The sequence below is a fragment of the Chiloscyllium punctatum genome, chromosome 41 (assembly GCF_047496795.1).
Source record: "Chiloscyllium punctatum isolate Juve2018m chromosome 41, sChiPun1.3, whole genome shotgun sequence".
In the NCBI taxonomy this organism is placed as follows: Eukaryota; Metazoa; Chordata; class Chondrichthyes; order Orectolobiformes; family Hemiscylliidae; genus Chiloscyllium; species Chiloscyllium punctatum.
In genome coordinates this window covers 46,400,174-46,413,262 of record NC_092779.1, presented here as the reverse complement: position 1 = coordinate 46,413,262, position 13,089 = coordinate 46,400,174, and the positions used below count along the sequence as shown (strand labels likewise).

At 43.9% G+C, this 13,089-nt stretch overlaps 1 protein-coding gene across 2 annotated transcripts in view; it reads left to right on the top strand.

Annotated features, from left to right (window-relative positions):
• Positions 1-242: 242 nt before the first annotated feature.
• The window catches only part of ripor2 (RHO family interacting cell polarization regulator 2), a 259,207-nt gene continuing 246,360 nt past the window's right edge, over positions 243-13,089 (top strand). For both annotated transcript variants that reach the window (XM_072560835.1, XM_072560830.1), the window contains exon 1: positions 243-261. The gene's annotated coding sequence lies outside the window, so the exon portion shown is untranslated. The remainder of the gene's footprint in view (positions 262-13,089) is intronic.

The window sequence follows — 13,089 nt, the reverse complement described above, 5'->3', positions numbered from 1 at the left end:
AGCCAGGGGAAATGAATATTTAGTGTCACTGCTGTTAAACATGTTGAACGTATCTAGCAAGTACGAACTTGTGTTCGATTTTAAGTGGATTTCAAAACTATCTGCACCAACTTCAACACAGCACATGGTGTTCTTGGAACAACTGGTTACCTTTTATACTGTGAGTTACATTATTCCCTAAAAACATGGATGTGTCTCATCGCTTACAGTGGCTTAGGCACAGGCCTTGGAGGAGCAGACCCAACCGACGACACTTCAACAGTAAGAATATCAGCAGCAATTATGGGAGTTTCTTTGGGGATGATTAGTGGAACAGCTGTATATATTTAATGTTTTCAATTCAAGCTTTAAAGATACTACAAAAGCTACTCAATGGCAGTTTGATTGTTCCTTTCTTCAGCAAGCTGAAAATTGGATCCAGAACAGTTATGTACCTTTTAAATTGACTTTGCATATTCTAATATGAATTTAATACAGTGGGAAATGTCTGTCACTGTTGGTATAAAATTTTCTTTAGCGACCAGATGGGGCAAATCCGATTTGAGTAGATATTGGCAATACTTTATATATATATATAAGGAAAAGGAAGAAAAGCCTTTTCTTTCATTGGTTCATGGGCTGTGGGCCTTGCTGGTTAGGCCTGCACTTATTTCCTGTTCCTAATTTAAAAGGTGTTGCTATTGGTACTGAACCACACATAAGCCAGGCCAGGTAGTTTGGATAGCAGATTTTCTTTCTTAAAGGGTGTAGTTAACCAGATGGGCTTTCACAACAATTAACAGTGGTTACGTGGTTGCTATTGGATTGGCTTTTTATTGAATTTAAGTTTGAATTGGGATTTTAATTCGTGTCTCGGGAACATTTGTTTGGGGTGCTGGATTACTAGGCAAGTGATCGTACCACTATGCAACTACATCCTCCTCCTGAATTAATTTGTTCCCATTATATTCTCAGGACAACTTGTAATGTTTCACAAGCAGGGAAGTTTTATCCTTCAACCGTGTTGTTATAATACAGGCAAATATAGGGCTGTGTTTCCTTTGCAGGTCAAACTGGTGAGGTTCAGGAAGTTTTCAGTCATATGGAGAGTGGAACATAAAAGACCCATGTGTGGGGACTGAAAAACATAAAGTACTGTCAGAATAAGTGGTCATTTTGGGGCAAAATGTGCGTACTTGTTTGGTGATGAGGGTTGAGTGGTGATATGATGGTGCTGGAAATATTAGTGCAGAGGGGTCTCTAATGATTACAAAAGAAAATTACAGGCTAGTGTACAAATGCCTAGAAATGTATGAAATTATCAGGACAAATCAGTGTAGCTTGCTTTAGATAAGTTGACTTTTGACGGGCCATTCTAAATTGAGGAGTTATTGGAAACTGGAGATGTTGTTTATCTAAACTTCAGTAAGACTGTGCTGTTTGAGAAGATTGTGCAAGCAGTAAAAACTAAGAATTTAAGCATTTCAATAAGTGGGTTGACATAAATAGGTCTTTGCCATTTTTGTAAGGAACTGGAAAGGCTTCTGTCAGACGATTACTGAAAGTAAACCTTGAGTTAGCGTTGAGTCCCGAGGAGAGTGGACAGTCTGCCACAGGGCCCATAAAACTAACATGGGCCACTCGCCCACATCTCCTGTCATGTGTCAAATCAGATTCGTTTGCCAGAGTCAGACTGCAGTCACTCTCTTTGGTTGAGGGAACCTTCCTAATATACCAGGCCACAGTTACCTCAAGAGACAACCAAATAGCATCCAAGAATCATACTCAAACCACAAATCACTTGAAGCTTCATATGGAATTATGAAGGATCAATAGTTCCCTTTAAACAATTGAGCTCACTCACCCTGGCTGGCTCCATCTTCTGTAGTTTTATTTCTGATGTTCTGTTTGTTCATTTTGTCTTCAGCGGGAACAGTGTGGGTCTTTGGAAGGAGAGCTTCCAAATCATAAATCTCCATGAAGGTGACCCAGGTCAATGTGGCTTTTCTGTAGTTCTTTTGATCGTATTCTTCTGGGATATATTCAGCCACAGCAATCTCATTCCTGCATGTAATTCAAATAACTTGTCAGACTAGTTTATCAATGATGAGTTTAATTCCCACTCTAAGGCTGGAGTATATGATCTAGGTTGGTTTTTTTATGCAGTGCTGTGTTGCCTTTAAGATAAGATGTTAAATTAAGGCCTCATCTATATTTTTTCATATAAATACATGAGAGGAATGATTTGGAGATGCCTGTGTTGGACTGGGGTGTACAAAATTAAAAATCACACAACACCAGGTTATAGTCCAAGTGACAAAGGAGCAGCGCACCGAAAGCTAGTGCTTCCAAATAAACCTGTTGGACTATAACTATGATATTTTAACATGAGAGGAACCTTTTTTTAATGTCCGAGCCAAGATTTAAACCTCAACCCATGCCATCAAAAATTACTTAGTCAAATCATTTTTTGATGGGGCACTGCTGTTGATAGATTGTCTGTTTTGTTTGCCGAGCTCACTGGCTGTGGAACAGAATATTCTGAGGATTGTGGGTGTTTCCATACAACTATAAGTAAAGTGAAATTGATCTTGTTTATGTCGCAGGTGCAAGTGAATTGGCAGCCTGCCTTTAAATACCACAGGAGGGAGAAACAACATTGCTGGAGGTATATAGTGGCTGCTGATTTATTCTCACCTATTTTGAGCAATTACTAAATCCAGATAAAGTATATTCCTGTTAGGATGAAAGGAAAGGCCGGTGGGTATAGGGAATGCTTGGTGACTAAAAAAAATTGAGGGTTTGGTTAAGAAAAAGAAAGAAGCATATGTCAGGTACAGACAGGATAGATCGAATGAATCCTCAGAAGAGTATAAAGGCAGTAGGAGTATATGTAAGAGGGAAATCAGGAGGGCAAAAAGGTGTCATGAAATAGCTTTGGCAAATAGGGTTAAGTGGAATCCAAAGGAATTCCACAAATGCATTAAGGACAAAAGGGTAACTAGGGAGAGAATAGGGCCCCTCAAAGATCAGCAAGGCGGCCTTTGTGTGGAGCCGCAGAAAATGGGGGAGATAGTAAACAAGTATTTTGCATCAGTATTAACTGTGGAAAAAGACATGGAAGTTATAGACTGTAGGGAAATACATGGTGACATCTTGCAAAATGTCCACATTGCAAAGGAGCAAGTGCTGGATGTCTTGAAATGCATAAAAGTGGACAAATCCCCAGGACCTGTTCAGGTGTACCCTAGAGCTCTGTGGGAAGCTAGGGAAGTGATTGTTGCGCCTCTTACTGAGATATTTGTATCATGGATATTCACATGTGAGGTGCCTGAGGACTGGAGGTTGGCAAACGTGGTGCCACTATTTAAGAAAGGTAGTAAGGAAAAGCCATGAACTATAGACCAGTGAGCCTAATGTTGGCGGTGGGCAAGTTGTTGGAGGGAATCCTGAGGGACAGGATGTACATGTATTAGGAAAGGCAAGGACTGATTTGTGATAGTCAACATGGCTTTGTGCGTGGGAAATCATGTCTCACAAACTTGCTTGAGTTTTTGAAGAAGTAACAAAGAGGATTGATGAGGGCAGAGCAGTGGACGTGACCAATATGGATGTCAGTAAGGCTTTTGACAAGGTTCCCCATGGGAGACTGACTAGCAAGGTTAGATCTCATGGAATACCAAGAGAACTAGCCATTTGGATACAGAACTGTCTCAAAGGTAGAAGACAGAGGGTAGTGGTAGAGGTGTGTTTTTCAGACTGGAGGCCTGTGACCAATGGAGTGCCACAAGGATTGGTGTTGGGTCCACAGCTTTTTGTCATTTATATAAATGATTTGGATGTGAACATAAAAGTTACAGTTGGTACGTTTGCAGATGACATCAAAATTGGAGGTGTAGTTGACAGCGAAGAAGGTTACTTCAGATTACAACACGATCTGGACCAGATGGGCCAATGGGCTGAGAAGTGGAAGATGGAGTTTAATTTAGATAAATGTGAGGTGCTGCATTTTGGGAAAGCAAATCTTAGCAGGACTTATTCACTTAATGGTAAGGTCCTAGGGAATGTTGCTGAACAAAGAGACCTTGGAGTGCAGGTTCATAGCTCCTTGAAAGTGGAGTTGCAGGTAACTAGGATAGTGAAGATGGCATTTGGTATGCTCTCCTTTATTGTCGGAGTATTGGGAGATCATGTCATGGCTGTACAGGACGTTGGTTAGGCCGCTTTTGGAATATTGTGCGCAATTCTGGTCTCCTTCCTATCTGAAGGATGTTGTGAGACATGAAAGAGTTCAGAAAAGATTTACAAAGATTGGAGAATTTGAGCTTTAGGGAGAGGTTGAAAAGGCTGGAGCTGGTTTCTTTGGAGGGTTGGATGCTGAGGGGTAACCTTATAGATGCTCATAAAATTATGAGGGGCATGGATAGAATAAATAGACAAAGTCTCTTTCCTGGGGTGGGGGAGTCCAGAACTAGAGGGCATAGGTTTAGGGTAGAGGAGAAAGTATAAAAGGGACCTAAGGGGCAACCTTTTCATGCAGAGAATGGTACATGTATTGAATGGGCTGCCAGAAGAAGTGGTGGAGGCTGGTACAATTGCAACATTTAAAAGGCATCTGGATGGGTATATGAATAGGAAGGTTTTGGAGGGATATGGGCTGGGTGCTGGCAGGTGGGACTAGATTGGGTTGGTATATCTGGTCGGCATAGACAGATTGGACAGAAGGGTCTGTTTCTGCACTGTACATCTCTATGACTCTATGACTCTCAGATTAAGAAGATTTTCACTTCTTCAGCTAAACTGCAGCTGAAGTTTTGATGCAGTATGTTCAGGAATAATGAATTCAAATATTCAGCATTCACAGATTGGTAGCAAGTGTAATTATCACCATCTGGAATGTCTTTACGCCTGAACGGAAGCAGAAAGTAATGCAAAAGGAGGAAAATGCATCAACAAATGACTTTCAGTCTTTATGACTGCTGTACCATGCAGGGATGTGAACCACTTACTGTTGTGACATACACAATCATGAACAATGGTAATTATTAATTGTTCTCTTGACCAGCCTCCATCTTGTGCTATAAGTTGTAAGTCATCCAAAATGCTACCACTGATCACCCATGTCCCATTAAATCCCATTCATTGTTGTGCTTCCAGGGCCATATTAGCCTTATGTCAAATAATAATTCACTTGTAAAATTTTCATCCTGGTTTTCAAATTCTTCTAGGACATCATCCTTTCCAGTATCTAAAAACTCAAGCCCCACAACCCTCCAAGAATGAAGTACTCCTCCAAATTTGACTACTTACACATCTTTAGTTTGCATAGATCTGCAAATGATGACTGTGTCTTCAGTCATGTAGGCTCTAACCTCTAGAATTCCCTTCATAATTAAACTTTAGTTCCTTACTGTAGTGTCCAATTGTTTAATTGTTCTGTGTTTGATTGATTAGTCTGGTTCACTGATCCTTCTACATTTGCTTGATTACTTAAGCTTGTGGATGACACTGGAGACTTAAAGGGCCACTTTAGAAGTGTAAGTTTAATACATTTCATCTGAGTTCCTAGGAGCATGGTAAGTCCATTAAATAATATATGGCAGTGTTGTAACAATTGATTTCTAAGTATCAATTTGGCATCTTAACCAATGAACTAATTCATGAACAATTTGTTTAAAATAAATTCTTTGAAGAACTGGCGTCCGGTCTCCCTCCTCAGCACGGACTACAAAATCTTCGCCAGGGTGTTGTCTTCTCGCCTGGCTTTCGTGCTGGCCCACATGATTCACCCGGACCAGTCCTACACGGTCCCGGGCCGGAGGATACACGACAACGTCCACCTGGTCCGGGACCTGATCCATTTCTGTCGACGGGCTGGTCTGCCGAGCGCCTTCCTGTCTCTCGACCAGGAGAAGGCGTTCGACAGGGTCGATCACGAGTACCTGCTCGGGAGTCTGCGGGCATTCGGGTTCGGGACGCGGTTCGTCGCCCGGATCCGACTTTTGTACGCCGCCGCAGAGTGTCTGGTTAAAGTTAACGGGTCCCTGACGGCGCCCCTTCGCTTCGGGAGAGGAGTGCGTCAAGGCTGCCCCCTGTCCGGCCAGCTGTATTCCCTGTGCGTGGAGCCTTTCCTGCGCCTCTTGCGGAGGAGGTTGTCGGGGCTGGTTCTGCGCGGCGCGGGCACGGGGGTGGTCCTCTCGGCCTACGCCGACGACGTGCTCCTCACTTTCACCGATCCGGCTGACCTGGGGAGGATGCGCGAGTGCCAGGCCGTGTACTCGGCGGCGTCTTCCGCCAGGATCAACTGGGCCAAGTGTTCCGGACTACTGGTCGGTCCGTGGCGGGTGGACTCTCTGCTGGAGGAGTTACGGGGGTTCAGCTGGAGTACCACCCATCTCCTCTACCTGGGGGTCTACCTCAGCCCGGCTGAGGAATCCTGGCCGGCCAACTGGCAGGAGCTGGAGGCCAAAGTCTCGGCTCGCCTAGGCCGCTGGACAGGACTGCTCCGAGTGCTATCTTACAGGAGTCGAGTGCTGGTCATAAACCAGCTGGTGGCCGCCATGCTGTGGTACCGGCTGGTCACTTTGGTCCCTCCTCCTGGCTTTGTCGCTGACATCCAGAGAACGTTGGTCGACTTCTTCTGGGACAAAAAGATGCACTGGGTCGCCGCGCAGGTTCTGAGTCTCCCTATCGAGGAGGGCGGTCAGTCGCTGGTGTGCGTCCGCACCCAGGTCGCGACGTTCCGCCTTCAGACCTTGCGGCGATACCTTTACGTCGAGCCTCCTCCTAGGTGGTGCGCCCTGGCGACGTATTTTTTCCGCCAGGTGCGTAACCTCAACTACGACACGCAGCTCCTGTTCGTCGACCGTGACGGTTTGGAGGTCTCCCTCAAGGTGCTGCCTGTCTTTTACCAGGACCTGATCACTGTCTGGAACATGGTCGAATCGCGTCACGCCTACCCTCCGGCTGGAGTAGCGGCTGTCGTCAGGGAGCCGTTGCTCAGGAATCCGCACCTCCGTACTCGCGGGTTCGAGTGGCTGTCGGAGGGGAGGGCCGTGGCGGCGAGGACGACCAGGGTTGGGGACGTGCTGGGTGCCGGGGGCCTGGGCTGGACGCTGCCGCAGGACATAGCTAGCAGGGCAGCGGTAGACGTCCGGTACGTGGCCACCGCCATCCGACGCCTTAAAACGGCGGTGCTCGGACCCGACGTAGTGCACCGGTTGGAGGACGCTCAGGTGTGCGGTGGGATCCCGTCCGCGCTCACCCCGGCCCGGACGGAATTTCACATTGGCCCCAAGGTCCCGTACTTCCCGCGGGAGCCTGTGCCCCACAACCTGAGCCGCCTCCGGAATTTTAATTTTGTCCCTTTCAGGGATATAAAAAGGAAGGCCCTGTATCGACTGCTGCTGCACACCGTCCACCTCTTCTCCCTCATCCACCGTCCGGACACGCCTTGGCGTGCCCATTTGCCACCAGGCGGTGGGGATCCCCAGTGGAGGGCTCTCTACGCGGGAGTCCTCCCCCTTTCTCTCGGGGATCTGGGGTGGAGGGTGCTGCACGCAGCAGTCCCCTGCAACCGCAGATTGCGGTGGTTCACGGACTCCCAGCCCAACTGCTTGTTCTGTGGCGCTGTGGAGTCCGTGGACCATGTATATATTGGGTGTGGGCATTTGCACTCCCTTTTTGATTTTCTTAAAGACCTTATCCTCTGTTTCTGGCTGCACTTCAGTCCCACGCTCCTGATCTTCGGGCACCCGGTACGGAGGAGGGAGGGCAGGTCCGAGGACCTCCTCATGGGTCTGCTCCTGGGCCTGGCCAAACTGGCCATCAACAGGTCCAGGCAGCGGGCCGTGGAGGGGGTCGTTAGGGCCGACTGCCTGCCCCTCTTCCGGGGTTACGTTAGAGCCCGGGTGTCCTTGGAGAAGGAGCACGCGGTGTCCACCGACACCCTGGAGTCGTTCAGGGAGAGGTGGGCGCCGCAGGGAGTGGAGTGCATCATTTCTCCCTCCAACTCTATTTTGATTTGATCCCTACCCTCCCCTTCACTGTTTTGATCACACAGCATTGCCCTGTGATTTGAAGGGCAGTGCTTGTCACTGGCCACTCGGGTGTTTTTCCTATCTTCCTGGTGGTGGAAATTGAATAAAGATTCGTGCACTTTGTGTCTTTCACTGTGTCTCACACCTGCACACACACACCATAAAAAAAAGAAAAAAAAGAAAAAAAAAATTAAATACTCCTTCGGCCATTAAGATTTTCCTCAAACCACATCTCTTTGAGTAAGCTTTTGCTCCCCTAACATCTCCTCATGTGGCTTGTTATTAAGCTTTGATTTAGTAATGCAACTTGGGATGTTTTATGATCTTAAAGCTGCTATATAAGTTACTCATTTCTTTGCTTTAATTATTGACCTTACTGAGTGAAAAGGAGGGTCAATACTCATGAAAATTAGGTGTTGTATGTTTATACAATGGCATTGGTTAATGCTTCATGTTACTGAATAAAACAGTAGTTTCTTACTCTGATGTGAGGTTTGGCTGTTTGAAAATAAAATGTTAGATTTTTCTTCTTTTGGTGGTATTTAATGGATGTGAAAGGGGTGTTGTTCCACAGCTGAAGAGCAGCCAACAGTTCAATGCCAGTTCTTTTCAGGAAGGCCCACCAAATTATGTACTAATCAGGTAGTTACCTAGGGAGTGGTGGGCCCTTCCCACAATCTAGAACTCTGAGGGCAGTAGTGCAACCAACTGGGAGCTACTGACCATTCAGAGACTGGCAGCTCTTCATTTCTTGTGTGTTGGTGACTGCTACTGCTGTTAATACACTGATCCAAGGTCTAGGATCAGCAATAGACCCAGCCACACTAGGCGAATGATAGTGTGAAGCATTGCTGTACAAATGTCAAAGAAAGGGCAAAGAGTATCGGCAGCAAGGACAAGTGAATGCCTCTCAGTGGCCATGGCCCTTTCTCAATGATGGGTCTCTTGAACAAGCCTTAGGGATGTTTTAGCAATGGGATTTGCTTCCCACCATTGAATGTCCTCTTTTGGCAGAGCAGGTAGACTATTCTAGGGCCTTACTCCCAAATCGTGATCATGGAAACATATGAAGGTAGTGATGTTAAACACAAATGGGCCATTCATTAAGGTTGCTCCTCCATTAAATAAGACCATGACCGATCACCCACCTCAATGCCTCTTTTCCAGACAATCTCCAAATCCCTTTATGTCACCGGGATTTAGTAATTTTTCAATCTCTACTTGAAACATATTCAAAGACTAAACTTCCACAGCCCTCTTGGGGGAGGGGTAGAGAGTTCTCAAGATTCACAACCATCTGAGTCAAACAACTTCTCCTCATTCACTCCTAAATGGCTCCCATCTCACTTTGAAATTTGTGTCCTCTAGCTCTAGACTCCCCAATCAGGTGAAACATCTTACCTTCATATACCCTGTTACTGCTTTAAGTTTTCTTTTAGGACTCACTGAGATCAACTTTCATTCTTCCAAACTCTAGAGAACACAGGTCCTGTTGCCAATCTCTTGTCATAGGATAGTCCTGCCATCCCAGGAACAAGTCTAGTGATCCTTCATTGCACTCAGTCTATAGCAATAATGTTCTTCTATAGGCAAGAAGATCAAAACTACACACAGTACTCTAAGTGCAGTTTAACCAAGCATCTATATGATTGAAGTATGACTTTACTACTCCTGTATTCAAATCCCATGGTGATAAAGGCTAACATATCATTCAACTTCCTAATTGCTGTCTGCACCTCGCTGAGTTATTGGCAAGGACATCTAGGTTGCTTTGCCCTGACACACTTTCTAACCTATCATTTAAGAAACACTCTGCACATCATTCCTTCCTACAGAGTTGGATAAATTCACATTTTCCCATGTTACGCTTCAACTGCCATATCCTCGCCCACTCACTGAGCCTGTCCAAATCTTCTTGAAGCTACTTTGCATCTTCCTCCCAGCACATATTGCCATCTAGCTTTGTGTTGTTTGTGAACTTCAAGTTATTGCATCCAGTTCCCACATCCAAATTATTGGCATGAATGTGCCCATATATCCTTTATAATACTTTGGAGAATTTTATCTACCACTAATAGAACACTAAAAGATCTGTAGTTCCCTGTTTTCTGACTCCTCTCTTTAAATAGTTAGATGATAATTTGCTACTGCCCAGTCTTCAAGAACCTTTCCTGAAATTCGGGAATGTTAAATGATGATCATCAATGTATTCAAAATATCCATAGCTATCAATTTCAAAACAGTGAGATACAGAATCTAAGAGCCTGGAACTTATTAGCCATCCGCCCCATTAACTTCTCCAACACAACCTTCTTAGTACTATTCATTCCCTTTGATTTTTCATTCTCCTTAGTCCTTTGGCACTAGTTCTGGGATATTTCTCATTTCTTCTTCAGTGAAGGCTGAGGCAATGTAATCATTTAGCTTCTATGTTAGTTCTTTATCCTTCATTACAAATTATCCTGACAGCATTTAATGGACTCACATTTGTCTTCGATAAATGCTTCCTTTTTATGTGCCTATAGTAACTTTTACAGTTCATTTATATATTTTTGCACATTTACATTAATTTCTATTCTTTCTTTCTTTATCAGTTTCTTAGTCTTCCTTTGTAATTCTAAAATCCTTCCAATCCTTAACACCATTTTGGCAACTTTATAGACTATTTCTTTAACATCTATTACCACCCTTAACTTCCTATATTAGTCAGTAATGTATATTCCTATAAACTATGTAATGACGCATTGCCTGTGTATCATCATACCTTTTAATGTATTTTCCTAAACTAACTTAATCAATTTGCTGTCATATCTTTATAATTTCCTTTGTTCAAATTTAACATGGTACCTTCAAATTTAATTGACTCACTTTCAAATATGATGCGACATTTTATGCAATAGTGTGTCTACCCACCCCATCCTGCCTTATAAAATGTCCCCCCCCATTTACTAAATCCACCAAGGGAGGGCATTATATTCTGATCTTTGTACATTTACAGCATGCAGTAACTAGGGACAAAACAAAACTGGTCTGAGATTTTGCAGAAAAGACAAGATTCTCATTACACTTTTTGAGTTACCCAAATGGTGGACCAGAATTCACATCCATATAAATATTGTGGAGGCTGAAAATCTGAAACAAACACTGAGAATGCTGGGAAAAGTCTGGCAGCATCCGGATTGCAGCATGCATTTAATTATCTGTGCATTATATTGTGACGGACACAGTTCTTTCTGCAATAAATCTTAGAATCCCTACATTGTGGAAACAGGCCCTTCAACCCACAACAAGCAACCCACCCAGACCCATTCCCCTACTTTGCCCCTGACTAATGCACCTAACCTACACATTTGTGAATACTATGGGCATTTTTTAACACGGCCAATTCACTTAACCTGCACATCTTCGGACGGTGGGAGGAAACCTGAGCACCCGGAGGGGACTCATGCAGACATGGGGAGAATGTGCAAACTCCACACAGACAGTCGCCCAAGACTGGAATCGAAACTGGTGATGTGAGGCAGCAGTGCTAAGCACTGAGCCACCATGCTGCCACACAGTGGATGTCATGATCAAAATGGAAGGACCCCTATTGCTCACTCTGTACTCTCTACTATATACAAATAAAGGCGTAGTTATTAGATACAGAGCTGTCAGCCTCAATGCCATAAGTGGCACCACTTTCCACTTTTATGATAGCTACAATTGTACCTGCTTCATAAAACTACACTGAAAAATTCATATAATTACATTTTAAAGTTTCAAAGCTGTAGGTGATATTGTCTTTTTTGTTTTTTCCGGATGTAGGCATTGTTGGCAATGCTGCATTTCTTGTCCACGATTACTTGTGCTGCCAATGTTGGTGGGAATGCTCCTTAACATGCTAATGGTGTCCTACAATAGTTTCAGCTGGGAAGCTCCTTGATATTGACCTGCACTGCTAAAACAGCAGTAATAAATGTCCGCATTAAGGTGATTTGAGACTTGGAGCTGTGGATGTTTCTAAATGACTGTTGCGCTTGGCCATTCAGTGGTGGAGGTCATCAGAGATGGAACTTGTGGAAGTAGGTTAGTTCTATCACTCAAGTGGATTAATTAGGTCATGTATATTATCACTGACGATTGAGAGAATAATTATTGAGCTTAGTGACTGTAGTTCTGATTAAATAAGCTACTCTACACAATGGATATTGTCAAGCTTCTTGAATTTTGATAATGCAGCAACCACCTAAACAGAGGTTAAATTTATTATCGTCCTCCTGCCTCAAGTCTTATCGATGATAAATATACTTTCAGAGAGGAGATGGTAAACCACATGAGAAAAAATATCCAGTTCTGTTTAGATACACAATATTCCCAGAGGTCCATAGAAATATTTCTTTTGGCATGTTATCAACATATTATGAGTCAAAATTTAAAATGCTTTAAGCCACTTGTTATTATGTAAACAATCACTCGGGGCAAAATCATCATCTTGTGCTACATGTAACAAGACACTCATTTCTTAGACACAAGACTATAATTTCACAGCATATACAAAAGAATCTGCCCCACATCCCCCATTTTAGTGTACATCCTTGTAAAATAATAAGGGCGTAGTAAACACAGAGGAAGCTGGGAAACACAACAAATCAGTCAGCATCTAAAGTGAGAACAAATAATTAATGTTTCCGGATCGTCCTTTTCTTCAGAACTGAAGTCCTAAGTTCTTCATCATATATAGAGAAACTAATTTCCTGGAGATGTGGATTTTTATTGATGTTCACTTAAATGTACAAATTGGAGTGACGTAATTCAAACTTAGAGTCATAAAGATGTGCAGCACAGAAACAGATCCTTCGGTCCAACTCCTCCATGAAGACCAGATATCCGAAATAAATCTAGGCTCATTTGCCAGCATTTGGCCCATCCCACTAACCCCTTCCTATTCATATACCTATGCAGATGCCTTTTAAATGTTGCAATTGTACCAGCCTCCACCACTTCCTCTGGCAGCTCAGTCCATACACGCTTCACCCTCTGTGTGAAAAGGTTGCCCCTTAGGTCCCTTTTAAATCTTTCCCCTCTCACC